Genomic DNA, 16848 nt, shown 5'->3' on the forward strand with positions numbered 1-16848 from the left:
TAGTTCATCTTGACACGAGGAATAGGGCATTCAAAGCTCCCAATAAGAATCGATGAAGTTTTTTCGATAGCATTGATGCAATGTACTTGATATCGTTTCTTCGGAAAGTGCACGGTATGCTCATTACCGTTGACATGGAAAGTGACATTGCCTTTGTTGCAATCTATAACAGCCCCTGCAGTGTTTGAAAAGGGTCTTCCGAGGATGACAGCCATGGCATCGTCCTCGGGAATATCCAAGATAACAAAGTCTGTTAAGATAGTGGTGTTAGCAACCACAACACATACATCCTCACAAATGCCGACAGGGAAAGCAGTTGATTTGTCGGCCATTTGCAGAGAGCTTTCAGTGGGTGTCAACTTATCCAGTTCAAGTCTATGATAAAGAGAGAGCGGCATAACACTAACATTGGCTCCAAGGTCACATAAGGCAGTTCTTACGTAGTTTCCTTTAATGGAGCAAGGTATAGTGGGCACTCCGGGATCACCAAGTTTCTTAGGAGTTCCACCTTTGAAAGTGTAATTGGCAAGCATGGTGGAGATCTCAAGATCTGGTATCTTCTGTTTATCGGTCACGATATCTTTCATGTACTTGGCATATGGAGACATTTTGAGCATAACAACTAACCGCATCTACAGAAAGACGGGTCTTATCATTTCAATAAAGCGCTCAAAATCCTCATCATCCTTTTTCTTGGATGGCTTAGGAGGAAAGGGCATAGGTTTCTGAACAAAGGGCTCCCTTTCTTTACCATGCTTCCTAGCAGTGAAGTCATTCTTATCGTATCTCTTAGGTTGTGGGTTATCAGGATTAACTGTAGGTTCAATCTCCACATCCTCACCATTGCTAGGTTGAGCATTATTATGAACATCGCTGTCCATATTGTCACTAGGTTCATGTTCATTACCAGATTGTGTTTTTTCATCAGACGCAGAAATATCATTTGGTTCTTCAGGTGTGACAGTATTTGGTGAAATGACATGTAGGTTTCTATCATCCTTCTTCTTATTCTTAGGATGACTAGGTGTATCAGCATTAATTCCTTGAGAATCTTGATCAAATCTCTTACGATGGCCTTCAGGATACAAAGGTTCCTGAGTCATTTTGCCTCCTCTAGTAATGACTCTGATAGAGTTGTCATTTAATTCATTGAGCAAGTCATTCTGAGCTTTAAGTACTTGTTCTACCTGAGTAGTAATCATAGAGGCATGTTTACTCAGAAGCTTCAGATCATTGACATTTCTGTCTACACAAGCACTTAAATGACTAAGCATACGAGTACTTTGTTCCAATTGTCTGCTAACATAATCATTGAAACTATGTTGTTTGGCAACAAAGTTGTCAAATTCATCAAAGTATAAGCTAGCAGGTTTGTTAAAAGGAATATCACGCTCATCAAACCTACACAGTGAATTTACTTCTACTACCTGTATCGGGTTATCGAGACCATGGATCTCTTCGATAGGTGGTAGGTTTTTGACATATTCTGATCTAATGCCTTTCTCTTGCATAGATTTCTTGGCTTCTTGCATACCTTCGGGACTGAGGAATAGAATACCTCTTTTCTTCGGAGTTGGCTTAGGAGGTGGTTCGAGAATAGTCCAAGCATTATCGTTGATCAAGATGTTATTCAGTAGGATCTCAACTTGTTCTACAGTTCGTTCCCTAAAAACACAACCGGCACAACTATCTAGGTGGTCTCTAGAAGCATCGGTAAGTCCGTTATAGAAGATATCAAGTATCTCGTTCTTCTTAAGAGGGTGATCAGGCAAAGCATTCTGTAGCTGGATGAGCCTCCCCCAAGCTTGTGGGAGACTCTCTTCTTTGAGTTGAGCAAAGTTGTATATTTCCTGCAAGGCAGCTTGCTTCTTATGGGGAGGGAAATATTTCTCACAGAAGTAATAGACCATATCCTGGGGACTACTCACACATCCAGGAGCAAGAGAAGTGAACCAGGCTTTAGCGTCATCCTTTAGAGAGAAAGGAATTAGCTTAAGGATATAGTAGTGGCAGATCTTCTCCTCACTAGTGAAAAGGGTGGCTATATCGTGTAGTTTGGTAAGATGGGCTATGACCGTCTCAGACTCATAACCCTGGAAAGGATCAGATTCGACTAGAGAGATTATCTCAGGATCGACAGAGAATTCATAATCCTTATCGGTGATAAAGATAGGTGAAGTGGCAAACTTCGGGTCGTATTTCATCCTAGCTTTCAGAGATTTTTCCTTCCACTTGAGAATAATTTCTTAGCGTCATAGACATCCTTACACGCAAGAAAATCCTCAGCTATCTCTCCCTCCATAACATAGCCCTCAGGTATATCAGGCAATTCATATCTAGGAGAGCTAGATCTAGCAGGAGCAAAAGCAGGTTCTATCTCAATAGTATCGGCAGTTTCAGAAGCATCACGAGCATTGGCAGTAACTCTAGCAATATGAGCATCAAGGAATACCCCTAGTGGCATATCAGGCAAAGTAGTATCTCTAGCAGTATCAAGCATAGCATCTCTAGCAGTATCAGGCATAATATCTCTAGCAGTATCAGGCATAGTATCTCTAGAAGTATCAAGCATAGCATCATGAGGCAAAATAGCATCTCTAGCATCATCAGGCAAATCAGCATCAGGCAAAATAGCATCTCTAGCATCATCAGGCATAGCATCTCTAGTAGTAGCATCATAAGCATCATCAAGCACATGCGACATATCAAGATTTCTAGCAGGAGGTGGTGTCGCAAACTTACTCATAACTGAAGGTGAATCAAGTGCAGAGCTAGATGGAAGTTCCTCACCTCCCCTCGTAGTTGAGGGCAAGACTTTGGTTTTTGGAACTTTCAGATTCTTCATAGTGATCAGCAGATATAAATCCCAAGTGACTCAGAGAATATAGCAATCCCTTCCATGACAACGGCGCCAGAAAAATGCTGTTAGCAGTCCCCGGCAACGGCGCCACAAAAAAGTTGCTGACGTGCAACTATTCCTGACTTGATGCCTCCACGGCAACGGAGCCAGAAAAGAGCTCGTCCCAGTTGCTCAACAATTAGCAATTGTCTTGCAATGGCCCACCACCGCGTGGGATCGCGGCAGTTTTTGAGGGTAGAGTATTCAACCCCAAATTTGTTGGTTCGCGCGACGGGAAGTGAAAGAATATTCTCAAGTATTAGCAGCTTAATGTGTCAGATTCAACCACACCTGAAAGATTAGTGTCTACAAGCAAAGTATCAGCAGCAAAGTAGTATGATAGCAACGGTGCCAGAAACAATCTGGTGACAAGGCAGACTATTCCTAACTGTCGTATCAATGGCGCCAGAAGTTGCCCGTGGACGGGAAATATTCATTCCCGTCAACGGCGCTAGAAAAAGTATTGTAGAAGGTAGCAGCAGTGGCAAGGAATAGCAGTAGTGAAACAGTAGCAAGTAGCAGCAGTAGCGAGTAACAGTAGTAGCAAGTAACACCAGAAACAACAATTGTGGCAGCAGCAGCAGAGAAAAACAAGTAACAGTAGCAGCAAGTAACAATAGCAGCAACAGTAGTGACAGGAGCAGAGCAAAGCAAGTAACAACAGCAGTGGGACAAACTCGTAGGCAATGGGTCGGCGATTCGTCGGGCGATATTCATCATGCAACAGTTATAACACGGAGAGATATGTGGCTAGATCCCGTTCGTCAATGTGATGTAGGCATGCATTCTGTGTGTCGTCATACATGCTTAGGGAAAAGAACTTGGATGACATCTATTGTCCATCCCTCCCGTGGCAGCGGGGTCCAAATGGATACTACGGGATATTAAGGTTCTCCATTTAATAAAGAACCGGAACAACGCATTAGCACTTGGTGAACACATGAACTCCTCAAACTATGGTCATCACCGGGAGTGGTTCCGGTTATTGTCACTCCGTGGTTGCCGGATCATAACACATAATAGGTAACTACAACTTGCAAGATCGGATCTAAAACACACATGTATTGGTGACAACATAATAATTTCAGATCTGAAATCATGGCACTCGGGCCCTAGTGAGAAGCATTAAGCATGGCAATGTAGTAGCAACATCAACCTCAGAACATAGTGGATACTAGGGATCAATCCCCGTCAAAACTAACTCGATTACATGATAGATCTCATCCTACTCATCACCGCCCAGTGAGCCTACGAATAGAATACTCACGAACGATGAAGAGCTTCATTGAATTGGAGAGGGAAGAAGGTTGATGATGACGATGGCGACGATCTCCTTGATCCGGGGCCCAAAACGGACTCCAGATCTGCCCTCCAGATGAAGAACAGGATGTGGCGGCACCTCCGTATCGCAAACGCGATGAAATCTTCTCTCCTGATTTTTTTCGGGACGAAAGGGAATTTATAGAGGTGAGTTTGGGGGCGGCAGAGCCACGTGGGCCCCACAAGCTTGGTTGCCGTGGCCAGTGGGGCGCGGCAACAGGGCTTGTGGCCCACTGGCCTGTCCCCTCGAGTGGATCATTGCGCAGGTATTTTTCATATTTTCCAGAAATATTCTCCTTAAATTTTCAGGACGTGCCGAGAACTTTCATTTCTGCACAAAAACAACACCATGGCAATTCTGCTGAAAACAGCGTCAGTACGGGTTAGTTCCATTCAAATCATGCAAATTAGAGTCCAAAACAAGGGCAAAAGAGCTTGGAAAAGTATATACGATGGAGACGTATCAATACCTATGAACTATTCACTTGTCATTGAACGATTTGATGTCTGGGGCTTTGATTATAAGGGACCTTTTCCAAAATCCAATGGGTATACTCATATCCTAGTTGTTGTTGATTATGTCACTAAGTGGGTAGAAGCTATCCCCCACTAGTAGTGCTGACCACAACACATCTATCAGGATGCTTAAAGAAGTTATTTTCCCTAGATTTGGAGTCCCTAGATATCTAATGACCGACGGTGGTTCACATTTCATTCATGGTGCTTTCCGTAAAACGCTTGCTAAGTACAATGTCAACCATAGAATTGCGTCTCCCTATCACCCTGAGTCCAGTGGTCAAGTAGAGATAAGCAATAGAGAGATTAAACTAATTCTTCAAAAGACTGTCAACAGGTCTAGAAAGAATTGGTCTAAGAAGGTCCATGATGCACTGTGGGCTTATAGAACTGCCTATAAGAATCCCATGGGCATTTCTCCGTACAAAATGGTGTATGGTAAAGCATGTCATTTACCTCTTGAGCTAGAGCATAAAGCTTATTGGCGATCAAAGAGCTCAACTTTGATTTCAAACTTGCTGGTGAGAAGAGGCTATTTGACATTAGCTCACTTGATGAATGGAGAACTCAGGCATACGAGAATGCCAAGTTGTTCAAAGAAAAGGTTAAGAGGTGGCATGATAAGAGGATACAAAAGCGTGAGTTCAATGGACGTGATTATGTCTTGCTATATAATTATCGTTTAAGATTCTTTGCAGGAAAGCTTCTCTCTAAATGGAAAGGTCCCTATATTGTTGAGGAAGTATATCGTTCCGGTGCTATCAAGATCAACAACACGGAAGGTAATTGTCCTAGAGTGGTAAATGTGCAGAGAATCAAGAAATATATCTCACGTACTCCCATAAATGTTGAAAGCAATATTATCAATACCATAACTCCGGAGGAATACCTAAAGGATATTTATCAGCCTCTTTCAGACTCCGAAAACGAAGAGGTATGTGATTCGGTAAGAAAACAGACTCCAAAACTTTTCGAGTAGGAATTTTTCTCTGTTTTAGAATATTTGCAAAAAATAGAAAAATTGGAAGTAGTCTGGAAAGCACGCGAGGAGGCGACATGCCTGCCAGGCGCAGGCCCACCCCCTGGCCGCACCTGGGGGGCTTGTGGCCACCTCGTGTGCCTCCCGGACTCCGTTTTCGTGCGGAGTACTCCTTCTGGTCTGGAAAAAATCATTATATATTCTCCCAAAAGGTCTGAACCCTGTATCACGTAGATTTCCTCTGTTTTCGTTTCGAGCGTGTTTCTGTTGCAGATCTAGATCACTATGACGTCCCCAAAATCCCCGAAGGACAAGATCTTCGAGAAGGTCATCAATCCCTACCTCTCGGGAGTGCTGCAACACCCTCAATCTATCAAGATGCGTGAGGGGGATGTTGCACATCCGTGATGTTGAGGGGCCCAAGAAGACCGAAAGCGTGGAGGCGAGGCTCGAAGCAATGGAGCAACATGTCTTCAAGTGCCAAGGGATGGTGGAGCGTGGACTCAACGCCAACCACATGATGATCACGGAGTTCACCAGCAAGCATAGGATCGATGCCAATGACATTGGGAAGCACCTCTCCAGTCTCTATGACAGGATTGATCACCTCCAAGCCCAGATCTATGATCTGCAGAACCAAAACTGTGAGTATGAATATAGATTTAAATCAATACTGTTGGCTGTAGATTTGAGGATTCCAGAGACTCATTCATCTTTCCATGATGGAGCACCTATGCCTTGGAAGACGGAGGATCAAACTCATGTTGCAACAACTCCACCACCATCACCTCCAAAGGAAGACAACTGAGCATGGGTATGGGCAATCCCCTTGGCTTATGCCAAGCTTGGGGGAGTTGCCCCAATATCGTATCACCATCACATCTTTTTCCTTTACCTTTGTTTTAGTTTGTTCCTTTTCAGTTTTCTCTTTCTCTAGTAGAATAAAAGTATTAGTGTTTTAGTCTTTAGTTTTTCTTTGTGTCACCCCCGATGTATTCGAGCTCATGAGCCATATAATAAAGAGTGTCTTAGTTAAGGGCTTTGTCACTTGTCATGATCAAAAGATTGATAAAATAACAAAAACATGAAAGATCATGTAATGATCTTATGGGAAGTGATGGCTTCACATATAAAAAGAATGATGATTGAAACTTGTTGAGGGTAGACAAACGTAGACCTTGGTCATTGTTGCAATTAATAGGAAGTGATAAAGAAGGAGAGGTTCACATATAAATATATCATCTTTGACACCATCTATGATTGTGAACAATCACTAAACTATTGCATGCTTAGAAGTAGATGTTGGACCAGGAAGACAACATAATGAATTGTGTTTGCTTGGTTCCGAACAATGTTATATGATTAGAGATCCCTTAGTATGTGACAATTGCTTCCACCTCATATTAGCTAAACCTCCTGCACTAAGTAGAGATACTACTTGTGCATCCACAAACCATCAACCCAGTTTTGCCATGAGAGTCCACCATACCTACCTATGGATTGAATAAGAACCCTCAAGTAAGTTGTCATCGGTGCAAGCAATAAAAATTGCTCCCTAATATGTTTGATCTATTTGTGCGTGGAAAATAAGCTTTGTACGAACCTGTGATGAGGAACACATAAAAGCGACAAACTGCATAATAAAGTTCTTTATCACAGGAGGCAATATAAAGTGACGTTCCTCCGTACTAAGAGGACACGCATCCAAACCTCAAAAGGGCATGACAACCTCTCCTTCCCTCTGCAAAGGGCCTATCTTGTACCTTTACTTTTTCCCTTAAAAGAGTCATGGTGATCTTCACCAATTCCTTATTTCGCCTTTATCTTGGCTAACGTCATATGCTAGGGAAAGATCTATATTCATATGTCAACTTGGAAGTAAGTATTCATGAATTATTATTGTTGACATTACCCTTGAGGTAAGCAGTTGGGAGCCAAAATTATAAGCCCCTATCTTTCTCTGTGTCCGACTGAAACTTTGATCTCATGAGTACCACGTGAGTTGTGGCAATTGTAGAGAACAAAAGGATGACTGAGTATGTGGATTTGCTTTACAAGCTCTTATTTGACTATTTCTGATGTTGTGATAAATTGTAATTGCTTCAATGACTATAGGCTATTGGTTGTTAATTCTCGGTAAGGTTCTTGATCCATGCTTTATTTTCTGAAGGAATTATCACTTTAGCATGAGAGATTATATGTTGGTATTGCTGTTCTGATCATGATCATGATGCCTGCATGTTCGTATCTTGTTTTGTCGACACCTCTCTCCCTAAACATGTGGACATATTTATTGAGCTAGGCTTTCGCTTGAGGACAAGCGAGATCTAAGCTTGGGGGAGTTGATACGTCCATTTTGCATCATGCTTTCATGTTGATATTTATCGCTTTTTGGGTTGTTATTTCACTTCATGGTACAATACATATGCCTTTTATCTCTTATTTTGCAAGGTTTACTTGAAGAGGGAGAATGCCGGCGGCTGGAATTCTGGCCTGAAAAAGGAGCAAATTTGAGATGCCTATTCTGCGCAACTCCAAAAGCCGTGAAAATCAATGATGATTTTTTTTGGGATTTATAAAAAATACTGGGCCGAAGAAGTGCGAGAGGGGCGCTAGCAGGTGGCCACAAGCCTGCTAGGCGCGGCCACCCCCCTGGCCGCGCCTAGGGGGCTTGTGGGCTCCCTGCTGGCCCACTGCCCCCCTCTTTTGCTACAAGAAGGGCTTCGTGCGGAAAAAAATCAGGAGGAGACTTTTCGGAGGATTCGTCGCCGCCACGAGGCGGAACTTGGGCAGAACCAATCTAGAGCTCCGACAGGACGATCCTGCCGGGGAACTTCCCTCCCGGAGGGGGAAATCGTTGCCATCGTCATCACCAACACTCCTCTCATCGGAGGGGACTCATCACCATCAACATCTTCCTCAGCACCACTAATCTCCAAACCCTAGTTCATCTCTTGTAACCAATTTCCGTCTCGCGACTCCGATTGGTACTTGTAAGGTTGCTAGTAGTATTAATTACTCTTTGTAGTTGATGCTAGTTGGATTACTTGGTGGAAGAATTTATGTTCAGATCTTTGATGCTACTCATTAGCTCTCTGGTCATGATTATGATTATGCTTTGTGAGTAGTTACTTTTGTTCCTGAGGACATGGGATAAGTCATGCTATAAGTAGTCATGTGACTTTGGTATTCGTTCGATATTTTGATGTGTTGTATGTCGTTTTTCCTCTAGTGGTGTTATGTGAACGTCGACTACATAACACTTCACCATTATTTGGGCCTAGAGGAAGGCATTGGGAAGTAGTAAGTAGATGATGGGTTGCTAGAGTGACAGAAGCTTAAACCCTAGTTTATGCGTTGCTTCGTAAGGGGCTGATTTGGATCCACTAGTTTAATGCTATGGTTAGACTTTGTCTTAATTCTTCTTTCGTAGTTGAGGATTCTTGCGAGAGGGTTTAATCATAAGTGGGATGCTTGTCCAGGAAAGGGCAGTACCCAAGCGTCGGTCCACCCACATATCAAACTATCAAAGTAACGAACGCAAATCATATGAACATGATGAAAACTAGCATGACAGAAATTCCCGTGTGTCATCGGGAGCGTTTTTCCTCCTATAAGACTTTGTCCAGGCTTGTCCCTAGCTACAAAATGGATTGGGCCACTTTGCTGCACTGTTGTTACTTTTGTTACTTGCTAGTTGCTACGAATCATCTCACCACACAATCACCTGTTACCGAAAATTTCGGTGCTTGCAGATTTTACCTTGCTGAAAACCACTTGTTAGATCCTTCTGCAGAAAGGACTACGATAGATCCCCTATACTTGTGGGTCATCAGCAAGCTCCCTCAAGACGAGGTGGAAGCACGACAGATCCAGCGTCGTTCTCCCGATTACGCCATCATCAACCACGAACTAGTTCGACACAGTATAACATGCGTATTTCAATGCTGCATCGAATCAGAAAGAGGGCAAGAAATTCTCAAAGACATACATCAGGGTGAGTTTGGGCATCCTTCCGCCTCCAGATCCCTCGTGCCAAGGCGTTCCTGTTGGGGAACGTCGCATGGGAAACAAAAAATTTCCTACGCGCACGAAGACCTATCATGGTGATGTCCATCTACGAGTGGGGATTTCTGATCTACGTACCCTTGTAGATCGCACAGCAGAAGCGTTAAGAAACGCGGTTGATGTAGTGGAATGTCCTCACGTCCCTCGATCCGCCCCGCGAACCATCCCACGAACCGTCTCGCGATCTGTCCCACGATCCGCTCCGATCTATTGCCGAACGGACGGCACCTCCGCGTTCAGCACACATACAGCTCGACGATGATCTCGGCCTTCTTGATCCAGCAAGAGAGACGGAGAGGTAGATGAGTTTTTCGGCAGCATGACGGCGCTCCGGAGGTTGGTGGTGATCTAATCTCAGCAGGGCTCCGCCCGAGCTCCGCAGAAACACGATCTAGAGGTAAAACCGTGGAGGTATGTGGTCGGGCTGCCGTGGCAAAAGTCTCAAATCAGCCCTAAAACCCCACTATATATAGGAGGGAGGGAGGGGAGGAGGCAGCCTCAAAACCTAAAGGTTTGTCCGAAATTGGAGGTGGAGGAGTCCTACTCCAATCATACTTGGAGTAGGATTCCACCTTCCCACTTGGAAACTCTTTCCACCTTGTGTTTTTCCTTCTCAAACCTTATGGGCCTTAGTGGGAACATATTCCAGCCCACTAGGAGCTGGTTTATCTCTTCCCAAAGACCATGAGACCCCTTGGGGCATGACACCCCTCTTGATGGTCCCCGGCACCCCTCTCGGCACTCCCAGTACACTTCGGATGAGCCCGAAACTTTTCCGGTAATGCACGAAAACCTTCCGGTAACCAAATGAGGTCGTCCTATATATCAATCTTCTTTTCCGGACCATTCCGGAAACCCTCGTGACGTCCGTGATCTCATCCGGGACTCCGAACAACATTCGGTAACCAACCATATAACTCAAATACGCATAAAACAACGTCGAACCTTAAGTGTGCAGACCCTGCGGGTTCGAGAACTATGTAGACATGACCCGAGAGACTCCTCGGTCAATATCCAATAGCGGGACCTCGATGCCCATATTGGATCCTACATATTCTACGAAGATCTTATCTTTTGAACCTCAGTGCCAAGGATTCATATAATCCCGTATGTCATTCCCTTTGTCCTTCGGTATGTTACTTGCGTGAGATTCGATCGTCAGTATCCGCATACCTATTTCAATCTCGTTTACCGGCAAGTCTCTTTACTCGTTTCGTAATACAACATCCCGCAACTTACACTAAGTCACATTGCTTGCAAGGCTTGTGTGTGATGTTGTATTACCGAGTGGGCCCCGAGATACCTCTCCGTCATACGGTGTGACAAATCCCAGTCTTGATCCATACTAACTCAACGAACACCTTCGGAGATACCTGTAGAGCATCTTTATAGTCACCCAGTTACGTTGCGACGTTTGATACACACAAAGCATTCCTCCGGTGTCAGTGAGTTATATGATCTCATGGTCATAGGAACAAATACTTGACACGCAGAAAACAGTAGCAACAAAATGACACGATCAACATGCTATGTCTATTAGTTTGGGTCTAGTCCATCACATGATTCTCCTAATGATGTGATCCCGTTATCAAGTAACAACACTTGCCTATGGCCAGGAAACCTTGACCATCTTTGATCAACGAGCTAGTCAACTAAAGGCTTACTAGGGACAGTGTTTTGTCTATGTATCCACACAAGTATTGTGTTTACAATCAATACAATTATAGCATGGATAATAAACGATTATCATGAACAAAGAAATATAATAATAACTAATTATTATTGCCTCTAGGGCACATTTCCAACAGTCTCCCACTTGCACTAGAGTCAATAATCTAGTCCACATCACCATGTGATTTCAACGAATCCAACACCCATATAGTTCTGGAGTCTGATCACGTCTTGCTTGTGAGAGAGGTTTTAGTCAACGGTTCTGAAGCTTTCAGATCCGTGCATTCTTTACAAATCTTTATGTCATCTTATAGATGCTGCTACTACGTGCTATTCGGAAATGATCCAAATATCTACTCTACTATACGAATCCGTTTCACTACTCATAGTTATTCGGATTAGTGTCAAAGCTTGCATCGACGTAACCCTTTACGACGAACTCTTTAACCACCTCCATAATCGAGAAAAATTCCTTAGTCTATTTAGTTACTATGGATAACTTTGACCGTTGATCAGTGATTCAATCCTGGATCACTCTGTGTACCTCTTAACAGACTTGCTGCAAGGCACACATCAGGTGCGGTACTCAGCATGGCATACTTTAGAGTCTACGGCGAAGGCATAGAAGACGACCTTTGTCTATTCTCTTTATTCTACCGTGGTTGGGTTTTGAGTCTTACTCAAATTCACACCTTATAACACAGTCAAGAACTCCTTCTTTGCTGATCTATTTCGAATTCCTTCAAAAACTTGTCAAGGCATGCATCTTATTGAAACTTCTATTAAGCGTTTTGATCTATCTCCATAGATCTTGATGCTCAACGTTCAAGTAGCTCAATCCAGGTATTCCTTTGAAAAACTCCTTTCAAACAACCTTTTATGCTTCACTCAAATTCTACATTACTTCTGATCAACAATTTGTCAACCACATATACTTATCAGATATTCTATAGTGCTCCCACTCACTTCTTTGGAAATACAAGTTTCTCATAAACCTTGTACAAACCCAAAATCTTTGATCATCTCATCAAAGTGTATATTCCAACTCCGAGATGCTTGCACGAGTCCATTGAAGGATCGCTGGAGCTTGCATACTTTTTAGTATCTTTAGGATCGACAAAACCATCTAGTTGTATCACATACAATGTTTGCTCAAGGAAACCGTCGAGGAAACAATGTTTTGACATCCTATGTGCAATATTTTATAAATAATGCAGCCACTACTAACATAATTCTATCAGACTTTCAGCATCGCTACGAGTGAGAAAGTCTCATCATAGTCAACTGTTTGATCTTGTCGGAAACATCTTTGCGACAAGTCGAGCTTTTATTAATAGTGACTTATCACCACCATCGTTTGTCTTCCTTTTAAAGATCCATCTTTACTCAATAGTCCTATGAACATCAAGTAGTTCTTCCAAAGTCTACACTTTGTTTTCATACATGGATCCTCTCTCGGATTTCATGGCCTCCAGCCATTTGTCGGAATCCGGGCCCACCATTGCTTTCTCCATAACTCGTAGGTTCACTGTTGCTCAACAACATGACCTCCAAGACAGGGTTACCGTACCACTCAGCAGTAGTACGAGACCTTGTCAACCTACGAGGTTTGTAGTAACTTGATCCGATGCTCGATGATGACCATCATCAGCTTTCACTTCAATTGGTGTAGGCGCCACAGGAACAACTTCCTGCACCCTGCTACACACTGGTTGAAGTGATGGTTCAATAACCTCATCAAGTTCTACCACCCTCCCACTCAATTCTTTCGAGAGAAACCTTTCCTCGAGAAAGGATCCGTTTCTAGAAACAAACACTTTGCTTTCGGATCTGAGGTAGGAAACGTACCCAACTGTTTTGGATATCCTATGAAGATGCATTTATCCGCTTTGGGTTCGAGCTTATCAGACTGAAACTTTTTCACATAAGTGTCGAATCCCCAAACTTTCAAGAAACGACAGTTTAGATTTCTCTAAACCTCAGTCTATACTGTGTCATCTCAACGGAAATACGCGGTGCCCTATTTAAAGTGAATGCGGTTGTCTCTAATGCATAACCCATAAACGATAGTGGTAATTCGATAAGAGACATCATAGCATGCACCATACCAAATAGTGTGTGGCTATGACGTTCAAACACATCATCACCCTATGATGTTCCAGGTGGCATGAACTGCGAAACAATTTCCACATTGTCTTAACCGCGTACCAAAACTCGTAACTTAGATATTCATTTCTATGATCATATCGTAGACAGTTTATCCTCTTGTTACGACGAACTTCACTCCGAAACAGAATTGAACTTTTCAATATTTCAGACTTGTGATTCATTAAGTATTACTCTTGTATCTGCTCAAATCATCATTGAAGTTAGAACATAATGATATCCACTGTGCGCCTCAGCACCCATTGGACTGCATACATCATAATGTATCACTTCCAACAAGTTACTATCTTGTTTCATCTCAATGAAAACAAGGCCTTGCTCATGTGGTATGATTTGCATGTCACTAGTGATTCAAAATCAAGTGAGTATAAAGATCCATCAGCATGGAGCCTCTTCATGCAATTTATACCAACATGACTCAAGCGGCAGTGCCACAAGTAAGTGGTACTATCATCATTACCTCGTATCTTTTGGCACCAATATCATGAACATGTGTAACACTACGATCGAGATTCAATAAACCATTGAAGGTGATTATTCAAGCAAATAGAGTAACCATTATTCTCTTTAAATGAATAATCGTATTGCAATAAACACGATCCAATCATGTTCATGCTTAACGCAAGCACCAAATAACAATTATTTAGGTTTAACACCATTCCCGATGGTAGAGGGAGTGTGCGACGTTTGATCATATCAACCTTGGAAACACTTCCAACACTTATCGTCACCTCGCCTTTACCTAGTATCCGTTTATACCATAGCTTTCATTTCGTGTTACTTATCACTTAGCAACCGAACCGGTATCCAATACCCTCGCGCTACTAGGAGTACTAGTAAAGTACACATCAATCATCATGTATATCAAATATACTTCTTTCGACTTTGCCAGCCTTCTTATCTACCAAGTATCTAGAGTTGCTCCGCCTCAGTGACCGTTCCCCTCATAACAGAAGCACTTAGTCTCAGGCTTGGGTTTAATCTTGGGTCTCTTCATTAGTGCAGCAACTATTTTGCCGTTTCACGAACTATCCCTTCTGGCCCTTGCCTTTCTCGAAACTTAGTGGTTTTACTAACCATCAACTATTGATGCTCCTTCTTGATTTCTACTTTCACAGTGTCAAACATCGCGAATCGCTCAAGGATCATTGTATCTATCCTTGATATGTTATAGTTCATCACGAAGCTATCAAGGCTTGGTGGCAGTGACTTTGGAGAACCATCACTATCTTATCTGGAAGATCAACTCCCACTTGATTCAAGCGATTGTCGTACTCAGATAATCTGAGCACATGCTCAATGATTGAGCTTTTCTCCTTTACTTCATGGACAAAGAATCTTGTCGGAGGTCTCATACCTCTTAACAAGGGCACAAGCATGAAATCACAATTTCATCTCTTTAGAACATCTCTCATGTTCTGTGATGTTTCAAAACGCCTTCGGCGCCTTACTTCTAAGCCATTAAGTATTTTGTACTGAACTATCGTGTAGTCATCAAAAACGTGTATGTCGAATGTTCACAACATCTACAGACGACGCTCGAGGTGCAGCACACCGAGTGGTGCATTAAGGACATAAGCCTTCTGCGCAGCAACGAGGAAAATCCTCGGTTTTACAGACTCAGTCTACAAAGTTTGCTACTATCAACTTTCAACTAAATTTTCTCTAGGATCATATAAAAAACAGTAGTGCTATAGCGCAAGCTACATCGTAATTCGCAAAGACCATTAGACTATGTTCATGACAATTAGTTCAATTAATCATATTACTTAAGAACTCCCACTCAAAAAGTACATCTCTCTAGTCATTTGAGTGGTACATGATCCAAATCCACTATCTCAAGTCCGATCATCACATGAGTCGAGAATAGTTTCAGTGGTAAGCATCTCTATGCTAATCATATCAACTATACGATTCATGCTCGACCTTTCGGTCTCATGTGTTCCGAGGCCATTTCTGCACATGCTAGGCTCGTCAAGTTTAACCCGACTGTTCCGCGTGTGCAACTGTTTTGCACCCGTTGTATGTGAACGTTGAGTCTATCACACCCGATCATCACGTGGTGTCTCGAAACGAAGAACTGTCGCAACGGTCCACAGTCGGGGAGAACACAATTTTAGTGAGAGATCACCTCATAATGCTACCGTCGTTCTAAGCAAGATAAGGTGCATAAAGGATTAACATCACATGCAATTCATAAGTGACATGATATGGCCATCATCATGTGCTTCTTGATCTCCATCACCAAAGCACCGGCACGATCTTCTTGTCACCGGCATCACACCATGGTCTCTATCATCATGATCTCCATCAATGTGTCGCCATCGGGGTTGTCGTGCTACTCATGCTATTACTACTAAACCTACGTCCTAGCAATATAGTAAACACATCTGCAAGCACAAACGTTAGTTTAAAGACAACCCTATGGCTCCTGCCGGTTGCCGTACCATCGACGTGCAAGTCGATATTAACTATTACAACATGATCATCTCATACATCCAATATATCACATCACATCGTTGGCCATATCACATCACAAGCATACCCTGGAAAAAAAAGTTAGACGTCCTCTAATTGTTGTTGCATGTTTTACGTGGTGACCATGGGTATCTAGTAGGATCCATCTTACTTACGCAAACACCACAATGGAGATATATGAATTGCTATTTAAACTCATCCAAGGAACTCCTCGGTCAAATCTGATTCAACTAAAGTTGGAGAAACCGACACTCGTCGGTCATCTTTGAGCAACGGAGTTACTCGTAGCGATGAAACCAGTCTCTCATAAGCGTACGAGTAATGTCGGTCCGAGCCGCTTCGATCCAACAATACCGCGGAATCAAGAAAAGACTAAGGAGGGCAGCAAAACACACATCACCGCCCACAAAAACTTTTGTGTTCTACTCGAGAAGACATCTACGCATGAACCTAGCTCTGATACCACTGTTGGGGAACGTCGCATGGGAAACAAAAATTTTCCTACGTGCACGAAGACCTATCATGGTGATGTCCATCTACGAGTGGGAATTTCCGATCTACGTACCCTTGTAGATCGCACAGCAGAAGCGTTAATAAACGCGGTTGATGTAGTGGAACGTCCTCACATCCCTCGATCCGCCCCGCGAACCGTCCCACGAACCGTCCCGCGATCCGTCCCACGATCCGCTCCGATCTAGTGCCGAACGGACGGCACCTCTGCGTTCAGCACACGTACAGCTCGACGATGATC

This window comes from Hordeum vulgare, chromosome 2H (genome assembly GCF_904849725.1).
Source record: "Hordeum vulgare subsp. vulgare chromosome 2H, MorexV3_pseudomolecules_assembly, whole genome shotgun sequence".
NCBI classification, from domain to species: Eukaryota; Viridiplantae; Streptophyta; class Magnoliopsida; order Poales; family Poaceae; genus Hordeum; species Hordeum vulgare.